The following is a 22464-nucleotide window of genomic DNA, read 5'->3' as shown; positions in this document are numbered from 1 at the left end:
ATAGAGGTCATTTCTGATGAGGTTTAGTTTCACAAGCGGACTCCCCACGAAAACACTAGTGAATCACAATTCCCGTGATGGCTGCTTTGGGCAACTCCCGCTTCCTAGAGCCATTCACCCCCTCTCCCGTTAAGTTTGGTTGCACCGCACTGCCTAGCCCACTCCTTCCCACTTTTCCCGGACCTTCCATGGCGGACGTGAGACCTTGCAGTGCTTCTCACTCAGGCGCTCCACACTCCACACCGCTGGGGGGCGCTCACCAGGCCGTAGCCTTCCCAGGTGCCAGGTTCCTTCTTTACCACCCGCCCTGCCCCCACCAGGCACCCCATTCAGGCATCTGCCCTGTGTCGTCGGGGGTTCTCGGCATCTCGGGACTTCCATCCCCCAAACAGCACTCACCCCATCTTCACCTGAGCCCCTGACCGCCTTCCCTCTGCGGACCACCTTCCTCCCTGTCCAGGCCCCCTCATGACCACAAAGTCGATGGTGGCCTGGTAGCCTGAGAAGAGAAGGAGGACGACCTCGAGGTCCTTCTCCCTCAGAGGCCACAGACCAGGAAGCGGGATCCACTGGACCCACCCGAGGCCCTCTTCACCCTCACTTCAGCCCCCAGGATGACTGGCCTGCAGACCTACCAGACGAATCTCAGTAGGGGAAAAAGAGTCCAGATGGCAAGAACGAGAGCGCACAGCCTCACAGCTCCCTGGCGTTCTTCACGTGGGCTAACGGGCCGGGCGGAAGACGCCCAGTGAACATGCGCACTGAGACGGGGGCCCAGGGAGCATGCGCGGCTCTGGGCCTGGGCGGGCTGCAGTTCCCAGCCCAATGCCCCAAACCCCGGATTCCCATCCACTGAGGATAATGGAATCCAACTTCCCTTTGCTGTTTCCTATGTTTCTGGGAATCAAATACCTCAAGTAGTGCTCCCCTCAAAACTCACTCGATTTTCAACTGAACTGACCCCCGACACACACACATACACACACAAACACACACCCAGGGTCCTCTCTTGCCCTGGCCCCACCATGGGGACAAGAGCCACGGTGACTGCCTGGGAAGACAGGTAGACCACCTGCAAAAACAGCAATAGCAGTCTACACCAAAAAGAAATTCTTCAATGTGAACAATTCTCAGAAAGAGACTGAAGGAAAAATGAATACAAACTCTAGGACCTGTAAAGAAATACTAAAACGATAGCTATCATTTGTGGCATCAGAATCACAGAAGAAATGACAGTATTAGGGAAACGGGACAGCCAGAGTGGCACCATGTGAAAATCAACTCCGTCTTGAAACTAGCAAGATACATAGTCCTACCAGTCACAACCCATGGTCCTAAGATGTTTGGAGCTGAAAAAACAGACGAAAGGTACTTCCAAGGACATGCCCCCACAGCAGCAGAAACTGCAGGGTTCCCAACACCCATAGCAATATATGCTTTCAACATAATTATGCTCTCATGGACTTATACACTGGTAAGTCAAGGATAGTTGTCTTTAAATCAACAGAATGATAAATTTCATCATGCAAGTCTTTGTCCACCTGCACAAAGGTACAGATAAGTTTAGTCTTTGTATAGATAAGACCCCTATATGCGAAAAACCTGATCAGGCCAAGTCTCACGCCTGTAATCCTAGTATTTTGGGAGGCTGTGCTGGCCAGAGCACCTGAGCTGAGGACTTCCATCGAGAGCAGCCTGAGCAACATCAGAAAATGTCATCACTACAAAAAAAGAAAAAGCCGTCAAAAAATTACCTGGGCATGGTGGCATGTACCTAGACTCACAGCTACTCAGGAGGCTGAGGTGGGAGGATCGCTTCAGCCCAGGAGGTCAAGGCTGCAGTGAGCTCTGATAACACCACTGCACCCCAGCCTGGATGACAGAGTGAGACCCTGTCTCAAGTTTTAAAAATTGAACTTAAAAACCTACAATTTTATCAATCGAATTCACTATATTAACAGATGAATGGGAAAAAATGCTGTGGTAATCAAAATAGATGCACTGTTTGATGAAACTCAACATAGATTCAAATGAATATGCTTAGCATATTTAGAACAGAATGGAATGACTTACTCTGAAGAAGTCCATCTACAAAAAAAGGACAGGAAATATGACGGTGAAATGTTGAAAGTTTTCCGTTTCTCATCAGGGATAAGACAAGGACGTCCACTATCACCATGGTAACAGGTGGGTCTGCGCAATGCCATATAATCAGAAAAGGAAATAAAACTCTTTACAACGGCTGCAACAGTCCTGGTGCGGAGGCCCATGCCTGTAATCCCAGCACTGTGGGAGGCAAGGCGGGTGCATCACTTGCACTCAGGAGTCCAAGAACAGCACGGGAAACATGGCAAAACCCCGTCTCTACAAACAATACAAAAGGACAAAGAAAAATAAATGGCAGAAACAAAATTGCTCTTATTGAAGGATGATATGTTTCTGTATGTTGAAGACTGAAAATGATCTAGAAATAAACTTTTAGAAATCATAAGCATATTTCACAAGGCTGCTGGATAGAAAACCAATATATAAGAATTATGTCTCCGCCGGGCATGGTGGCTCACGCCTGTAATCCCAACACTTTGGGAGGTCGAGGCGGGTGAATCACGAGGTCAGGAATTCAAGAGCACCCTGGCCAAGATGGTGAAACCCCATCTCTACTAAAAATACAAAACTTAGCCGGGCGTGCTGGTGGGTGCCTGTAATCCCAGCTACTCGGGAGGCTGAGGCAGAGAATTGCTTGAATCCGGGAGGCGGGGGTGGCAGTGAGCAGAGATCGCGCCACTGCACTCCAGCCTGGGTGACACAGCGAGACTCCGTCACCAAAGAGAAAAATGAAAGAAAGAAAAAAGAATGATGTCTCTACATACCAGCTCAAACAGTTGGAATACAACATTTCAAAGAATGATACATGTCTCACAGCATCAAAAAGCTAGAAATAAAGTTCACAAAAGATGCGCAAGACTTCTTTGCAGAGGGCTGTAAAGCTTTATTGGGAGAATTGTAATGATCAAATTTCCAATATAGGAGCAGCCTGCATCACTTCAGCGTGTCTTCTTTTAACACTGTCATTGCTTTTCACCTGTAACAGAAACGTAACAATTGGGAACATGACTTAGCAACAAATTATTTAAATGACCCTAAAGGCATACAAAGCACACTACAGTTTGGGTTTTATTAAACGGACTAGAAACAGAACACTAAGGGTGATCCTGTATCTTACATCCAATTAAACCTCTCTATGCACTTTGAGGACAGACCTGCAGAATTTAAAGGTAATGTCTTCCCTAAACATCCAGTGCTTCCTTTCAATTCAGAAGCACTTACAATTCACAGTCAGCAATTTGGAAAACACATGTGTAAAACATACTTCAGTTGATTAGTCAGGAAGTGCTAAAGTCATGGTCTTTCAACTTTGAATCTGATCAATCCATGTCTCTAAAGCTGAAACTTACATGTAACATTTGATATAGTGAGAGATGATTATATCATATATATGTCGACAGTCTTATTAGAAATACTGGCTCATGAAGACTGACAGTGCAGCAGGGAGCGTGCATAGCACAGGCATTTTACTCACACCCATGCTGAGCATCACTGACCTACATGCCACAGAGGATAGGAACTAACCGGTCTCTCGCCAGTTGATAATTCCGTCACTCAAGGTTTTGGTGAGGAAAGATTTAAAAGGAATTGTTCATTAAAAGCCAGAGAATCCCAGCCTGGGCAGCATAGGGAGACCTCATCTCGACAAAAAAAAAAAAAGTTTAAAAAAAATTTTAAAAAAACACAACAACTTAGGCACGGTGTCTTGTGGGCTTGTGCATGTACTTTCAGCCACTCAGGAGGCTGAGGTGGGAGGACTGCTTTAGCCAGGGAGCCAGAGGTTGCAGTGAGCTGAAATCACACCACTGTACTCCAGCCTGGGTGACAGACTGAGACTCTGTCTCAAACAAACAAACAAACAAAGAGGAGGGAGAATTCACAATTTGACAAGATACTACGATAGGTATTCAGCTCTCCACACGGAAAAACTAGGATGAAGCAGAGTGACCACTCACTTTCTTAGTAGCAATGAAATCTCAATTTAGAGATTTTCAGATGACTCAGGCCAGGGTTTCATGATTTGGGATCAACACATCATGTGAAGCAGATGATCTCTGTATCCCATGCATTCTATACAACAGGATCAGAGTATGAAAGAACCAGAAGGGAAAATGGTTTTAAAATCTCTGACTTCAACTCACTATTTTCATAAGAACCAAAGACAGGTTTAGAAGTGAAAGGACTCACTCAGCATCTCGCCAAGGCTGTAAGAGCTGGTATTAGAACCCGCATCAGTGCTTCGGCATTTTTCACACCAAGTGATGGGTGTTACAAATGTGTTATGTATTTGTTAAAAGTAGACCTTTACAAAAGCATCTGAAAATTATGAGCTATTGGTTCAAGGATTTAGACTCAAATCTTCATTCAACATGGCTCTGATTCAGCTTGTTTCTATATCTGACAGTCTATCAGTCGGGTGCTGAGGCCTGAACTATGTTTCAAATAACCTTTATATAAGAGCTTTATTACTAAAGAGGCAGTATTGTTACCTCTCTCTTATTAAAAATATAATGTGGCCGCCACGGTGGCTCAAACCTGTAATCCCAGCACTTTGGGAGGTCGAGACGGGCGGATCATGAGGTCAGGAGATCGAGACCATCCTGGCTGACACGGTGAATCCCCGTCTCTACTAAAAAATACAAAAACCTAGCTGGGCGAGGTGGCGGGCTCCTGTAGTCCCAGCTGCTACTCGGGAGGCTGAGGCAGGAGAATGGCATAAACCCGGGAGTCGGAGCTTGCAGTGAGCTGAGATCTGGCCACTGCACTCCAGCCTGGGCGACGGAGTGAGACTCTGTCTTAAAAAAATAAATAAATAAAAATTTAGAAAATAAAAATAAAAATATAATGCTGGGTTGGGCACGATGGCTCTCCCCTGTAATCCTGGCAATTTCAAAGTTCGAGGCAGGTGGATCACCTGAGGTCAAGAGTTCAGGAACTACCTGTGCAACATAATGAAACCCCGTCTCTACTAAAAATACAAAAATTAGCTGGGCGTGGTGGAGTATGTCTGTAAGCCTTGCTCTGCGAGAGTCTCAGGCAGGAGAATCACTTGAACCCTGGAGACGGAATTTCCAGTGAGCTGAGATGGCACCACTGCACTCCAGCCTGGTCAGCAGAGTGAGACTACATCTAGAAAATATAATAATAATTATAATATGATACTGTGGAAACAGACACCCTACAGTTTTCATGCCTAATGGATTGCCTACCTTCTTCAGTCATTTTCACCTCCTCTGGATTTGGCAGGCCCATCTCCTGGACATCAGGACCATCTCTACGCTCACACCCAGTCTTCGGGTGAACCTGTTCCTCGCTATCAGCTTCAGGCTCTGGCCCTTAAAAATAAAAAGTACACATCAATTTAAGCAGTAAAACATAAAATATAAGTAAGAAAATAATATTCATGTTCTCAGTGTTATTATATAAAAGCTTTAGCTAGTCTTATAATAAATGTGTTGATAAGAATCCCAGGAACATTATTTCAGGAGTCTGTTAGGAGAAAAACAGGAAAACAGGGTTTTCCAAATATTACCCTCTTCCTTTCTGAAGACTGCCATCAGACACCTTTGCTGCCTCCTTTGCACTTCTCTGTTATTCTACTTCTGATTGTCCTTATCTTATTAAATGACTCAAGGCTGAAATCCTGTTTCTCGTAGCACTTACACTCCTAGCACTTAGACTCTTATATGGCATGAGTAGCCACCAATAAATGCTGAGTTGAAAAAAGGTCTTTATAAAATACATGAAAAAGCCCAAACTGCAGAACATTCTGCAAACCAACTGGTCTATCCTCTTCAAAAATGTCTATATTATGAATGACAAAGAAAAATTAAGGAAACACTCCAGATTAAAGCAAATTTAAAACACCTGAAAAGCACATGTAAGACGTGATCCTGAACCAGACTCTGGATCAGAAAAAGAAATCCTATCAATAAAATTATCTGGGCCAGGCGTGGGGTCTCATTTCTGTGGGATAATTAAGGAATCAGAGACCTACCGAGGGGTTGAGGAGGAATTATTTAATTATTTAGGTGCACCAACCCATTCTGACTAACATCCAAAGGACTGAACCCGAACAAACAGTCAAGCTACCTTTTAAGCATTTCGTGGGGCGGGGGGAGATCTGTGCAGGGGGAAGTATATTACAGAAGTGAGAAACAAAGACAGTTATTCAATTAAGACATGCATTACATCATTTCTTTTTTTTTTTTTTTTTTTTTTTTTTTTTTTTTTTTTTTTGAGACGGGGTCTCGCTCTGCCACCCAGGCTGGAGTGCAGTGGCCGGATCTCAGCTCACTGCAAGCTCCGCCTCCCGGGTTCACGCCATTCTCCTGCCTCAGCCTCCCGAGTAGCTGGGACTACAGGCGCCCGCCACCTCGCCTGGCTAGTTTTTTGTATTTCTTAGTAGAGACGGGGTTTCACCGGGTTAGCCAGGATGGTCTCGATCTCCTGACCTTGTGATCCACCCGTCTCGGCCTCCCAAAGTGCTGGGATTACAGGCTTGAGCCACCGCGCCCGGCCGCATTACATCATTTCTTACTTTTCAAGGAACAACCTATTTTAAGACTTGAGATTATCTGTCTAATAACCTTGCTGCTGCACAGCTAGAGAAACAGAGTCTTCACAATGCCTGGGAAAGGGAGAGATAAGGCTCACTAGCCACAGAAGGAAAAACAGGCAGTTAATTTTAAAGGACTCCAACTCTTTCTTTTCCTCAGGGGGAACTGTGTTTTCTTACATACAACTGAGTTTTTGCTTACACATTTTTTAATTTCTTTTAATTCATTTCATTTCACCCCTTTGGTGCTTTTTGTAACAAAGGTGTTCATAGAAAGCACCATTATTTGCCACCTCTTCACGGAGCTGAGCTTCTTCTTCTACTGGCAACAGTTGATATTTGGTTAATGCCATCAACTGCGCAGTAGTGTGTCAGGTTACTATTGCCTTTATGGTTGACTGAATACTCCCAATAAACGGGTAAAATGCAAGGGAAGATGAGCCAGATGCCAAGAATAAACAAAAACCCACCAATAAGAGTTTTGAATCTTCTAAAGGTTGAGCACCATCCTCCAAACAATGAATCCGGGGCCCATCCGGATCAAGTCTGAACCAGAACATGGGCCAACTTGCGCATTCTAGCTGTGATTTCCATGACAACTCAGCCATTATCATTGATTTCTAGGCAACAGTTGGTTAAATTAAGTTTTCCACATACTCCTCCTTCTGAGGCTAAGAGGTAATCTAAAACCAATCTATTTTGATATATAGCATTTCTCATTTGTGTTGCTTGTATTGCCAATAAATCTAGTGCCCTTGACGCTTCATTGGTTATAATTTCAAGGACTGCCTGCAACCTTATGATGCAGTTGACCATATAGATTGGGGTGTGATATCCCCATGACCCATCTTATGCCCAGGTAGCTGGCCCATAATATTTAGTGATTCTTTCAGGAGGCCATTCATTATCCTTCCAGTCTCCTATGTCTACATCCTTTGTGACATTTGTGTCTAATTTTGTGATTATGCTTCTTCTAGTTCTTCTTTTATTTTCATCATAAACTGGATACCCTAAGAGTTCCCCTTGCTTTAGAGGAATTAGTAAGAAGGATGGCTTGATTGTTCCTAATACACATGCCCCTGTCCATTTAGCCAGCAGTTGCCAATATGCCCATGCTCCACAGATCTAATATAGTCCAGAGGGTGCTTTCCAAGCATTTGGAGCCCCTAGAGATGCCAAGAGTGGCTTAGAATAGAGAACCGAAAGGGTTTGGATCTGGTAAGTAGGAGTCATTCTGGGTGTTTCTCCAGAGTTTTGTCTTTAGTCTCATCATAATACTGTTGCCCTAGGCAGATTGTTTCTCCTACTCCCTCTCTGAAAGACTTTCTCCAATGGGCGATACAGTATTTTCCAATTATGGAGTTTTTTAACAACCAAACACTGGCTGAGGCTGTTGGTTCACTGGCAGGGTTAGGCGAAGTGAATTTATCTTGTGGCATTAATTCTTTTGCCTCCCATGGCCACTGGTCCCCCATATTAGTTTCTCCACATACACAGCATGAGGAAATTCCTAAGCTGCCAGTTATGTTTTCAGCTGGTTGGGCAAATAAGTTTTTGGTTGATGGGGGAAGCGCAGGCACTGACAGATCAAAATGCTTATAGAATGACTTATGGACCCAAAATTGCGGGGTTGGACGCATTTGAGTCCTTCTAGTCTTTTTGACAATTAGTAGTGGACTCCAAGGCCTGCTCCTTGTCTATTTACCTGTAATAGTGCTGTCTGTCCTGTAGACCAGAAAGGTAGCTCTGGCTTTAAGATAGCAAAATTTAAAGGATTGCATGCCCTTGTCTTACAGTTTGGTTTGGTTTACATACTCCTTAGCAGAGCAGTCCTTCCTGAATGTAAGTGTTGGAGCTCTGTTAGCATAGACCACTGAATGTTACAGTCTAGGCATCTGATTTGTGGTTCTCTGTACAGATGTTTAGGGCTGCTCCTGCTAAGCCTCTCTTGTGTTAAACCATTGCAGACTGTTTCTGGTTGTATGTGTAGGTTCTTAACTTGGTTCCTGTACATTTATAGTAGGTACGGTACAGTAGAATTTTAACTATGGTATTTTTTACCCAGGTAGTGTGTACACAATGTGGGTATCCTTCTAAAGATTTCTCCCCTTTTAGTATAGGCAGAAATGGTAACAACATCAGTGTATGTAATAGAAACATGCTTACACTACACCTGGGCATGGCAAACCTTCCTCTGAGCATAGACATTTGCAGCATTTGCAGTAATAACAACAGAACAATCAGTATTGACAGAATTATAACTAGGCTTATAAATTGTATTTACATTTACTTATCCAGAGATGGCCCTCTTAGCTTCGGCTGTGCGTAGACCAGTCAGCTTCCAGGATGTGACTAGAGCAGAGCTTGTAGGATCCTCAAGCTTCAGCCGTGTGTCGACTGACCAGCCTCTGGTGCGGTCAGAGCAGGGCAGTCGTCCTTCTTACCGGTGGTTGGGTTTCGCCGTAGGACCATTTGGGTGGGGCAATCTGGGTCTTGTTAGCTAATCCACTGGTCATCGTCAGGAGTCACGGTTGCCACTGGTTTCAGCCGGCTATTGTGAATCCAAGGTGTGACACCTGACACCTGCAACTTTAACAGCAGTGGGAGTAGACATGATTACAATATGGGGCCCGTCCCATCAGGGCCCCAAGGTTGTTAGATTCCACCTTTTAACCCAGACAGAGTCCACTGGCTTATGTGGATGCACTGGGTCTGTTAGACTTATAGGTATCCTTTCCCTTACCCAGCTTTGCACCTCCTGCATTGCCACTCCTAAAGCCTGCATCTGTCTCCTAAGGGTTAACTCTCCTAACTCCTTTAAGTCCCCTCTAATTTGATTAATGATTGGGGGTGGCCTTCTGAACAATATTTCATAGGGTGAACACCCAGTTTGTTTTGTAGGTGTACACCTAACCTGGAGGAGGACCATGGGCAAGACCTGATCCCATCATAAGTGAGTTTCCTGGCAAAACTTTTTTAGTAGCTGTTTGAGTGCCCGCTTCATCCATGCCACCTTCCCTGAACTCTGTGGTCAGTAGGCTGTGTGCAGTTTCCATGTGATCTTTAAAAGTTGAGTCAGCTGTTGTACTACTTCTGCCACAAATGCAGGATCATTGTCTGATCCTAGGGTTAAAGGCAACCCAAATCTTGGCATGATGTCTTTTAGTAGCACCTTTGTTACCTCTCGTGCCTTTTCAGTTCTGGTGGGGAAGGCCTCAACCTACCCTGAGAAGGTGCAAACAAACACTAGCATATACCGGTAACCTCCTGCTCAAGGTAACTCGGTAAAGTCTACAAGCAGGTTCTCAAAAGGCACAGCTCCTGCTTCTTGAATTCCAGGGGGTCGAGTTGGTCCTTGTTTTGGATTATTCCGGGCACAGGATAGACATTGTTCACAAACAGCACGGGTGATGGCAGAGAGCTGTGGCACATAGAAATGCCAACCTATCAAAGTCTCTAGTCGTCCTTCCAATGTGTGTTCTTTTATGGATCTGCTTCACAAACCTTGGGGCTTTTGTTTCTGGGATGGCTAGCCTCCCATCAGAGAACAGCCACCATCCATTTTTAATATATTTTCCTGTTTCCTGACCAAACCAAGCTTTTTCACTTCAAGAGTAACTGGTTACCTCCAGTAAAGGGGGCTCTATAAGGAGAGGCATTGCTAGAGTTCTTTCTTCAGGTAAAGCCTTGCTCATTGCTGCCTGCCTAGCCTCTCAGTCTGCCTTTCTGTTGCCCTGTGCCTCATAGCTTTTCCCAATTTGATGTCCTTTGCAATGAATGACAGCCACCTTCTCTGGAGCCCATATGGCTTCTAATAATTGTAAAATTTCCTCTTTATTTTGCATTTCTTTTCCTTCAGTAGTCAATAGTCCTCTCTCTTTGTACATTGCCCCATGGGCACGCAGGGTTGCAAAAGCATATCTTGAATCAGTATATATGTTTACTTTCTTCCCCTTGGCCAATAACAGTGCTCTGGTTAATGCTATTAATTCAGCCTTCTGAGCAGAAGTCCCAGAAGGTAAGGCTTGAGCCTCGACCACTGAGTACTGGGTCACTACTGCATACCCTGCATATTGCACCTCATCTGTTATGAAACTGCTACCATCAGTGAAGTAGTCAACATCTGGGCTCTCCAAGGGGGTATCTCTGAGATCTTCCCGGCTGGAGAACACTTCATTCACCGTATTTATGCAACAGTGGGGAAGGTCCTGCCAGCAGTAAGGCAACCCACCATCCTTCCAACTGGGATCCTCCACAGGTAGTAGGGTAGCTGGGTTCAAGGTATTCACAGACTCCAGTGTTATCTGGGGATTTTCACACAGAAGCCCTTGATACTTTAGCATTCTAGAGTTGGACAGCCAACGATGTCCTCTTTGCTCCATTAAGGTGAATACAGCGTGTGGCACCCGGACTATTATCTTCTGACCTAGGACTAGCTTGTTGGCATCTTCTATAAGGATTGCAGTAGCTGCCAGCACCCTGAGGCAGTGGGGCCAACCTAAGGCCACCAAGTCCAGTCTCTTGGATAAGTATGCTACTGGCCGATGCCAAGAGCCCAACAACTGAGTTAAGACTCTGACTGTCATTCCCTTCCATTCATCCACATACAGAAAGAAGGGTTTTGGCTTTTTTTTTTTTTTTTTTTTTTTTTTTTTTTTTTTTACATCTGGCAACCCTAGCGCTGGGGCTTGAATAAGAGCTTCCTTTATATCTTTGAAGGCCTTTTCCTGTTCCTTTTCCTATACGAGGGGCTCTCTTTCTTTCCCTTTGGCAGCCTCATATAAGGGCCTTCCTATAAGGCAGAAGTTTGCAATCCAGATTCAGCAGAATCCCGCTGCACCCAGAAATTTCTTGACCTGCTACCTTGAAACTGGGGTGGGCAATGCACATACAGCCTCCTTGCATGCACTTCCAAGCCTGCACTGGCCTTGGGATACCATGAATCCTAGATATCCAACCTCCCGAAAACAGACTTTTGCCTTGTCCTTGGACACTTTGTAAACTGGCCTGTATTCACCATTTGGCTTGCGCACAGGAAGCAGAGGAGTATTCCAGGAGGACTTGCATTTCACTATAATCCTATGTTCATAGAGCTGATTTAAATGTTTTGTTATGCCATCAATTGCCTCTCTGGGTAGGGGTACTGACAGACTCGTACCAGGGCAGCATGAGGGTTAAGCTCTATTACCACCGGGGGTCTGTTTGCAGCAAGTCCAGGGGGGTTGTCCTTAGCCTATACACCTGGTACCTTGAAAAGCATTCCCCACATATTGTGTAGGTCTGGCTCCGGTAGCCTTCTGGCGTTCATAGAGCCACCATTCCTCAGCCTTTGTGACAGTTAGAGTCAATACCATTGCCTTAGACTTTCCAAACTCCAGTGTCATATTCCTTTTAAATGTAAAGGAAATTTGTGCCTGCAGTTTCTGGAGTAAGTCTCTTCCTAACAAGGGCACTCAACAATTTGGCATATATAGAAACTTATGCTGCACTTCTTGTCCCCTAATAACACATCTCCTGGATTTGCAGAAAAGTCTCTTTTCTTTGGCCCCTATAGCCCCTACGATAGTAGCACAGTTCTTTGTGGGGGAGCTAATTGGGTGAGGTACCGCAGAGAAATTAGCACCAATATCGACCAAAAAATCCATTAATCGGCCCCCTACTTCCATAGAGACCATAGGCTCCCCGGGGCCTGAAAGGATGGAGTCTAGTCTGTCTCATTCCTCTAAATTCTTGGCCCCCACTAAGCTGATCGGATCAGGATCTGCCTTGGAAGCACCACAACTAGCAACCAAACGCCGCTCTTGGGTGTTAGACCATTGAACATTCTCCTTATTCTTTTGACATTTATCCTTCTAGTGTCCTTTCCTTTTGCACCATGCACATTAATCTCTCTCCAGCCTCGGCTGGCTTTCAAACTCCTATCCAGACTAGCCTTTTCCATGACCGTGTTCATGCCCGTGTCCATGCCTCCTTGCAAAGCCAGCTTCTCCTCGTGTAAGGGCTGCTGCTAGTAAATTAGCCTTTCTTAAGCCTCCGATCAGCTTTCTTCTTTGCCTCCTGATCTCAGTTAATGTACACCTTGGTAGCCACTTTAATAAACTGAGTAGCATTCACGCCAATGAAGCTTCTAACTTCTGCAATTTATGCCTAATATCTCCTTGGCCCTGCCTTACAAATGCTGTATTCACCATGCGCTGATTTTCAGCAGCATTAGGGTTAAACGGAGTGTACAACCAAAATGCCTCACAAAGTCTTTCTTAAGGGAAGAGGAACATCACACACCAGGGCCTATCATGGGGAGGGGGGAGGGGGGAGGGGGGAGGGATTGCATTGGGAGTTATACCTGATGTAAATGACGAGTTGAGGGGTACTGACGAGTTGATGGGTGCAGCACACCAACATGGCACAAGTATACATATGTAACAAACCTGCACGTTATGCACATGTACCCTAGAACTTAAAGTATAATAATAATAATTAATTAATTAATTAATTTTTAAAAAACTGGCTAGTGCTTTTATCTGCACCCTGGAGCACCTCTAAGATTTTTTTATATTGGTTGCATTTTTCTTTTACCATCCTTTAGTCTTTGCAGAAGTGTTTCTTGGCGCCTTTGTAGGTGTTGAAGCCAGACTGCCTCATCTGGGTCCTAGTAGGTGTCCTTTTGTCCTCGTAAGAGGCGTAAGCATAACTTGGGCATAGCCAGACCTGAGATGGCCTGCCTGACTTTTCTAGCCTTTCACTTTAACTTCCCGGAGCTCTGATTTCTGTGAGACTGGGAGCCTGTATCTCTTTGAACTTAACTCCTTAGGGGCAGTTAGCCTTGGTAAAGGGGGTACATTGGAATGTAGGGAGGAGGGGTCTCTATTACCTCCTGTGGTTCTTGCAAAACCGGTTTTCTCTTTCCTCAGACTTTTCTTTTGTTTCCATAGCTGCCCGGGCAGCTGATTTTTACTTTCACTTTTGGCTTTTACTTTTCACTTTTTACTTTTGGAGTTACAAGCCTCTGTGACTTTCCCTGTAACTCTGTAGCTGCCAGAGCAGCTGGTTTCTCCCGGCGTGAGCTGCGAGCATTCTACAATAAACTGCTAGGCATTTAGTCATCAATCAATATAAAGACTAGGTCTGAATGCCCTGGCTGTCCTCTGACCCCAGTCACCACCTTAAAACACATGGCCAATTTCTCTGTAGTGCCTTTGGCCAGCCATCCAACACTAAAAGAGGGCTATTCTAATTCACGGTATGTCCTTAACTTTTGAGCATCCAGTTTCATCCCATAATCACCTCTAAATCCTTTTTAAAATTTTTTTATCATGCACTCCAAAGGAGTTGGTTTCAATGCTTTTCCTCCCATTTCCTCCCTTGTAGCACACTTTCACTCTCGGGTCCACCAGACTGGGTCCTATTACGAGAGTTTCAGAGGCTGCTTAGCCAGGAACGTGCCTTCCCCTTTCACAGCCTGCTGTGGCTGTGGAGCTGGTCCTATCAGCTGTGCACAACGTCCTAGGTCTGATTTCCCCGCACTTGCCTTGGAGCACATAGCCCACGCTAAGGGATCTGTGCTTCCCCACGTCACTCCCCGCATTGGGCTCTCCCGAGACCATCTCTTTCACACACTTTCACACATGTCCTCTGCCCCAGGACTCCTCATCGGATGAAACAGGCCTCTCCCGTGTCCCAGGTGAGCCTAGTTAGGCTCCCACATTCACACACATACACACCACTCCTACCCCAGGACTCCTCATCGGACGAAACGAGCCTCCCTCATGTCCTGGGTAGGACCACACACACCCACACACTCCCAATTGGGGTGGCAAGCCACTCTTGCTACCCTGCCAGCAAGCTCTTCCTTGCTGCACTTGCCGCTCTATCAGCCCATTTTCTCCACCAGTGAACCACTTTCACTTTGTTAGGGGGACACGAGGTTCATCCAAATTGGCAGGCCACTCCTGCCACTCCCAGCCACTCTGGATTAGATTAGTAGTTGGTCCCTGGGAGGTGATCAAGCTCCCCTTCGTCCCTATGGGACGGGCTTTCCTGACTTGGGCCCTTTATCCTTACTGTGGTTCCTGAAGTGCTGGTATCATGCTGCAGCCCTGTCTCTGGTTCCACTGCGCTGCCACATAAGTCCTCGGGATGCAGGGAGAGCCAGTCTCCATCCGGGTAAAGCTCCCCCATGGTGTGCCTTGGATGCCAAGTCTCCCCCAGTCCTGGGGGTCTAGTCCCACAGGCAAAGAAGACAGTAAATCTGTCATCTCTGATCCCCGTCTGGGCCACCAGAAATGCTGTGGGATAATTAAGGAATCAGAGAGACCGAGGGGTTGAGGAGGAATTATTTAATTATTTAGATGCACCAACCTAGTCGGATTAACATCCAAAAGACTGAGGCCCAAACAAAGAGTTAAGCTATCTTTTAAGCATTTCATGGGGCAGGGGGAGATCTGTGCAGGGGGAAAAGTACTACAGAAGTGAGAAACAAATAACAGTTATTCAATTAAAACATGCATTACATCATTTCTTACCTTTCAAGGAACAACATGTTTCACGACTTGAGATTATCTATCTAGTGACCTTGTAGCCACACAGCTAGAGAAACAGTCTTCACAATGCCTGGGAAAGGGAGAGATAAGGCTCACTAGCCACAGAAGGAAAAACAGGCAGTTAATTTTAAAGGACTCCAGCTCTTTCTCTTCCTCAGGGGAAATTGTTTTTTTTTAACATACAACTGAGTTTTTGCTTACACATTCTTTAATTTCTTTTAATTCCTGTTCCATCACACCTGTAATCCAAACATTTTGGGATGCCAAGGTGGGTAGATCAGGGGAGGTCAGAAGTTCAAGACCAACCTGGACAACAGGGCGAACCCTATCTCTACTAAAAATACAAAAAAAAAAAAAAAAAAAAAAAAAGGAAACATTACTCAGGCGTGGTGGCAGGGCCATGTAGTTCCAGCTGCATGGGAGGCTGAGGCATGAGAATCCCTTCACAACCTGGGAGGTGTAGCTTGCAGTGAGACAAGATCGCACTACTGCATTCCAACCTGGGGAACAGAGAGAGACTCAGTCTCAACAAAGGAAAAAAAAAGGAAGAAACAAATTGTCTGGAGAACTGGCAAAATTTGAGTATGCACTGTGTATTAAATGACTGCATTTTCTCATTGTTAAATTTCTGATTTTGATCTTTCTGCAGTGATAATCCAAGGAATGACTTTTTCTTTGTTCTGACAATATACACGCACTCAACTACATAGGGTAAAGGGCCATAATACCTGAAACTTTATCTAAACAAGTCAGCATTAATAACAGTAAACATATATCCATATGTGTGTGTGTGAGTGTGTGGGCAGCAGGGTAAGAGGGGAGGGAAGAGATATGAAACCTATGAAGTGAAAGCTATTAACAATTGGTGAATCTAGGTGAAAAGTATATGGGTTCATTGTACTATTCTTGCAAATTTTCTATAAATGTTATGTCTTGAAAAGAGATACAGTAAAAATTTAAAAGAATATATGACAACTACACTGAACTTCAGGAAGACAGGTATTTTTTAATTGTGGTAAAAAATATATATATCATAAAATTTGCCATCTTAACTATTTTTAAGTAGTACAGTTCACTAAAGAGTTATGTTTGCAACATTACCAGCCACTAGGCACAAACTTTGAATCTGTGTTTTCCTATACCATGAAACCTTTAGTTATCTGTTTGCTTGTTTGTTCATTTGTTTGTTTATTACTGATGAGATCTCGCTATGTTTCCCAGGCTGGACTTGAACTCCAGGGCTCAAGCAATCCTCTCACCTCAGCCTCCCAAGTAGCTGGGACTATGAGTGCACGGCGTTCAGCCCAGCTTGAGACCTTTCTCCTAAATGACAATCTGAGGATAAACCACAGGACATGCATAATGCTTATATTCAGCCACAGAGTACCAAGGGCAGTGTGCATCACCTAAGAAATCTGAAGTCTACAACATGGATAGGATTTCAGTTACAATTACAATGTCAATTTCTGAAGGATTGATTAGCTGAATGGATTTGAGGACTATGGAAAATCTTACAGTCACGACACCCATTACCTACTGGGGTAAAGAGAAACTTAACTTTGTTCAAACAAAGTTGTATTTAGGTCCGAAGGTCCTACATGTAATATTCCATAAATGAACCCTGTGAAGAACAAAGCACCAAGTATAATACTGTGAATCACACAAAATATACTGTCCCGCACTGAGAATAAGGGAGTGGGTGGACAGCAATTAATGGGCATTGTTATCAGACATATTCTAGAAACTTTTAACAGTGAATCCCTGGAATAATCCATGACCTCAGTTACATAAACGTTTTGTTTGAAAATATTTTATCTAGGAGAAATTATTTCAATCTCAATGTTAATCTCAGGATAATTTCTTTCTTGCTTTTTCTAACCATAAAAGGATTGAATCACCTCCTAAAGGCTACTTAGAAAATCACTAAACCAGCTACCTGTATGGCAGTATCCTCGTTTATCCAGCTTTTATCAAACGTACCATATAAAAATATCAATCAAAGGAAATGGTGGCCAACATTCAGCGACTCGGTTTTTGGAGCTGCTCCTGCTCCTCTGAACTGGGTCTCTTCTTGGGCCAGTACTAAGCTACCTTACAGTAAAGGATTTGAGTTTTAAGCATTTTCAGCAAAATCATTTCCTTCTTTACAGCAACATAGATGGTAGGAAGACACAAACCTTGGAGCAAAATACAAATTTTGTATTTACCAGTCAAGGGTTCTTGGATAAAACACAATCCCCACACTTCCATTCTCTCATTCATAAAGTTGAGAAATTTTATCGTAGTGAGGGATTTGCCTAAGCTAAGCTGCAACTACATAGCCTCCACGCTTTTCCAGTCAATTTCAGGCATTCTTTCCATTGTTTTCTTTCATCCTGTTTCTGCTATATGACAATGCATAACACACACACACATGCACGTGCACACACAGACACACATAGACGCATGCACCAGCAGGCATTCTTCCTCCCTTTCCCTCACCTTGACCTGCAGATGCTCCCTCATCCTCTCCCTCCTGAGCAGGTGCAGGATCCTGACATTAAGCTGCTGGTTCCCCTTCTTCAAGTTCTGGTGGTTCCACTTCTTCATCACTGAACTGCTCGGGCTGGGGAATATGTGTGGGTGTGTAAATTTAAAAAAAAAAAAAAGTTTTGCTATTGATACAAAATTTTACATATATACACAGAATACATAGCTATTTCTGATCATAACTAAGCCTAAAGACATTTCTCCAACTCTATTCTCTATGCCCAATAAGGTTACTCTACCCACAGGGAGGTTACTGTGAGAAAAGTGATGCACAAGGACTTTGGAAGCTATTATATTCTGTGTTGGAATACATGTGTACGATCCGTCATTAACAAACAAAACATGAGAAGTCATAGGCAAAAGCTGAAGAACACGAGAGGAAAAACAAAAAATCCTCCAGAATCAACGTTTCCTTCATGAGACGCCATAATCATGTTTTATCAGCAGGAAAGACGTTTCTCAGCATTTCCATACTAATGCAACAACACTATCGCAAAAATTAATTTCTGCTAATAGAAAACATCGAATTAACGTTTAAGCACTCACCAGCATAGGCCCAATCATTTCAGGAGGCTCTACATAGCGTCTTGGTCTACGCCGATAGGTCGATCTTCCTCGCCAACTCATATTTCACACTGAAAACAGACAACCGTGATTGGGAACATGCGCTCCAGAGGGCTGCTATATTCGATCACTTCCATGGATCAACGTTAACTTGTCCTTTTAATTTTGAAAATACTCTCAAAATAAGTCCCAGAGTGAAGCATACGTGTGTACGTTTTCTGAGTGTCTACAAAGCCACTTATGCTGGGCAAGCTGGCAGAGCAATCATCTTAAGAAGTGTGACAAAAGGCAGAGGGCATTTTTTCTAAATTTCTTTTGGTCCCGCGGTCTCCCTGTGTTGCTCTGGCACAGTGCAGTGGCACGATCACAGCTCACTGCAGCCTCGACTTCCCACTCAAGGGATCCTCCCACCTCAGCGTCCCGTGTAACTGGGACTACAGGCGCAGGCCACAGTGCCCCACTGACAGAGGGCATTTCTGATGAGGTTTAGTTTCACAAGTGGAATCCACATGAAAACACTAGTGAATCATAATTCTCGTGATTGCTACTTTTGGAACACTCCCACTTACTAGAGCCATTCACCCCTCTCAAATCAAGTTTGGTTGGACCACACAGCCTCGCCCAGTCCTTCCCACTGTTTCCGGACCTTCCATGGCAGAGGTGAGACCTTGCGACGCCTCTCACTCGGAGGCTCCGCACTCCACAAAGCTTGGGGGCACTCACCAGCCCGCAGCCTTCCCAGGTGCCAGCTCCCTTCTTTACTGCCCTCCTCGCACCCGCCTGGGGCCTCGTTCAGGGATCTGCCCTGTGTCCGGGGTTCCTGGCACCTCCTGACTTCCAGCCCTCTGACAGCACAACCAGCAATCGCCCCTTCTACTCCTGAGCCCTTGACCTCCTCCCCTTCATGGCCCACCTTCCTCTCTGTCCTGGCCCCTTCACAACCACAAAGCTGATGGTGGCCTCGCAGCCTTTGAGAGAAGGAGGACGACCTCGAGGCCCTTCTCTTTCAGAGGTGAGGAACTCCCTCCCTTTCAGAAGACTCGAGGCCCTTCTCCCTCAGGAGCTACAAGGCCCTTCTCCCTCAGAGGCCACAGACCATGAGCAGGACCCGACAGACCCACCCGAAGCACACTGCCAGCTCTTCAACCTCACTCACACTTCAGCCCCCAGGATGACTGGCCTGCAGACCTACCAGATGAATCTCAGTAGAGGAAAAAGAGTCCGGACAGCAGGAACAAGACCACACACCCTCACAGCTCCCTAGCGTTCTCCACCTGGGCAAAGCAGCGGAGCGGAAGACGCCCAGTGAACATGCGCACTGAGACGGGAGCCAAGGAGCATGCGTGGCTGTGGGCCGGGGAGGACTGCAGTTCCCAGCCCCGCAACCCAAACCCCGGATTCCCATCCCCACTGAGGATAATGGAATCCGACCTCCCTCTGCTGTTTCCTATGCCTCTGGGACTCAAATACCTCAAGTAGTGCTCCCCTCAAAACTCATTCCATCTTCAACTAAACCCCTCTCCCCTCCAGGGCCCTCTTTTGCCCTGGCCCCACCATGAGGACAAGAACCATGGTGACTGCCTGGGAAGACAGGTAGACCACCTGCGAAAACAGAAATAGCAACCTACTCCAAAAAGAAATTGTTTAATATGTGAACAAGCCAGAGAAACAGACTGAAAGAAAAATGAATACAACCTCTAGGACCTGTAAGAAAATACTAAAATGGTATCATTTGCAGCATCAGAATCACAGAAAGAGAAGTGACAGTATTAGAGAAACAGGACAGACAGAGTGACACCATGTGAAAGTCAACTCCATCTTGAAACTAGCAAGACACATTCCTTACCAGTCACAACCCAGGGTCCTAAGATGTTTGGAGTTGAGAAAACAGACAAAAGGTACCTCCAAGGACATGCTCCCACAGCAGCCGAAACTGCAGGGATCCCAACACCCATAACAGTATATGCTTTCAACATAATTATGCTTTCATGGACTTACACACTGGAAAGTCAAGGATAGTTGTCTTTAAATCAATAGAATGATAAATTTCATCATGCTCTTAGCCCACCCACACAAAGGTACAGGTAAGTTTAGTCTTTACATAGATATGACCCCTATATAAGAAAAACCGGCCAGGCCACGGCTCACGCCTGTAGTACTAGTATTTTTGGAGGCTGAGCTGGGCAGATCACCTGAGCTCAGGTGTTCGAGATCAGCCTAAGCAACATGAGAAAATCTCATCACTACAAAAAAAAAAAAAAAAGAAGAAGAAGAAAGAAAAATTAGCTGGGCATGGTTACATGTACCTATAGTCACAGCTACTTAGGAGGTTGAGGTGGGAGGATCACTTGAGCCAAGAAGGTCAAGGATGCAGTGAGCTCTGATGACACTACTGCACTCCAGCCTGGGTGACAGAATAAGACCCTGTCTCAATTTTTAAAAATAGAAAATAAAAATATACAAAGTTATCTATCTAATTAACTACATTAACAGATGAATGGGAAAAAAATACTGTGGTAAACAAAATAGATGCACTGATGAAACTCAACATATATTCAAACGAATACTGTCAGCAAATTTACAACAGAATGGAATGACTTACTCTGATAAAGCCCGTCTACAAAAAAAAAGGACAGTAAATATGATGGTGAAATGGTGAAATGTTTCCGTTTCTCATCAGGGATAAGACAATGGATGTCCACTATCACCATGGTAACAGGTGGGTCTGCGCAATGCCATAAAATCAGAAAAGGAAATAAAACTTTTTTTTTTTTTTTGAGACGGAGTCTCCCTCTGTAGCCCAGGCTGGAGTGCAGTGGCCGATCTCAGCTCACTGCAAGCTCCGCCTCCCGGATTCACGCCATTCTCCGGCCTCAGCCTCCCGAGTAGCTGGGACTACAGGCGCCTGCCACCTCGCCCGGCTAGTTTTTTGTATTTCTTAGTAGAGACGGGGTTTCACTGTGTTAGCCAGGATGGTCTCGATCTCCTGACCTCGTGATCCGCCCGTCTCGGCCTCCCAAAGTGCTGGGATTACAGGCTTGAGCCACCGCGCCCGGCCGGAAATAAAACTCTTTAAAATGATAGCACCGGCCCAGCGCAGTGAGGGCCTGTAATCCCAGCACTGTGGGAGGTGAGGCGAGTGCATCACTTGCACTCAGGAGTCCAAGAACAGCCCGGGAAACATGGCAAAACCCTGTCTCTACAAAAAATACAAAAGGAAAAACAAAGAAAAATGGCAGAAACAAAATTGCTCTTATTGAAGGATGATATGATTCTGTATGTTGAAGATTGAAAATGATCTAGAAGTAAACTTTTAGAATGCATAAGCATATTTCACAAGGCTGCTGGATAGAAAATCAATATATAAGAATAATGTCTCGCCCGGGCGCGGTGGCTCACGCCTGTAATCCCAACACTTTGGGAGGCCGAGCGGGTGGATCACGAGGTCAGGAGTTCAAGAGCAGCCTGGCCAAGATGGTGAAACTCCATCTTTACTAAAAATACAAAACTTAGCCGGGTGTAGTGGTGGGCTCCTGTACTCCCAGCTACTCGGGAGGCTGAGGCAGAAATTGCTTGCATCCAGGAGGGGGGGTTGCAGTGAGCAGAGATCATGCCACTGCACTCCAGCTTAAACAACAGAGTGAGACTCCGTCTCAAAAGAGAAAAAAAGAAAGAAAAAAAAAGAATGATGTCTGTACACACAAACTCAGTTAGAATGTAAAATTTCAAAGAATGATACGTATCTCACAGCATCAAAAACCTAGAAATAAAATTCACAAAAGATGTACAAGACTTCTTTGCAGAAGGCTGTAAAGCTTTATTGGGAGAACTTTAATGAACAAATTTCCAACACAGGAGCAGCCTGCATCATTTCAGCGTGTCTTCTTTTAACTCTGTGATTGCTTTTCACCTGTAACAGAAACATAACAGTTGGAAACATGACTTAACAGCAGTTTATCTATATGATTCTAAAGGCATGTAGAGCCCGCTACAGTTTGGGTTTTATTAAATAGACTAAAAACAGAACCATAAGGGTGATCCTGTGTCTTACATCCAATTAAACCTCTGTATACACTTTGAGGACAGACCTCCAGAATTTAAAGGTAATTTCTTCCCTATATATCAAGTACCTCCTTTAAATTCAAAAGCACTTATAATGAATGGTCA

The 22464-nt window shown here is 44.8% G+C and overlaps 1 pseudogene; it reads right to left on the bottom strand.

The window, feature by feature from the left end:
• Positions 1–5086: 5086 nt before the first annotated feature.
• LOC102123397 (G antigen 10-like) lies at positions 5087–18450 on the bottom strand (annotated as a pseudogene).
• Positions 18451–22464: the final 4014 nt, after the last annotated feature.

The sequence above is a fragment of the Macaca fascicularis genome, chromosome X (assembly GCF_037993035.2).
Source record: "Macaca fascicularis isolate 582-1 chromosome X, T2T-MFA8v1.1".
Classification (NCBI taxonomy): Eukaryota; Metazoa; Chordata; class Mammalia; order Primates; family Cercopithecidae; genus Macaca; species Macaca fascicularis.
Note: the sequence above shows the minus strand (reverse complement) of the source record. Positions and strands in the feature narration are given on the sequence as shown.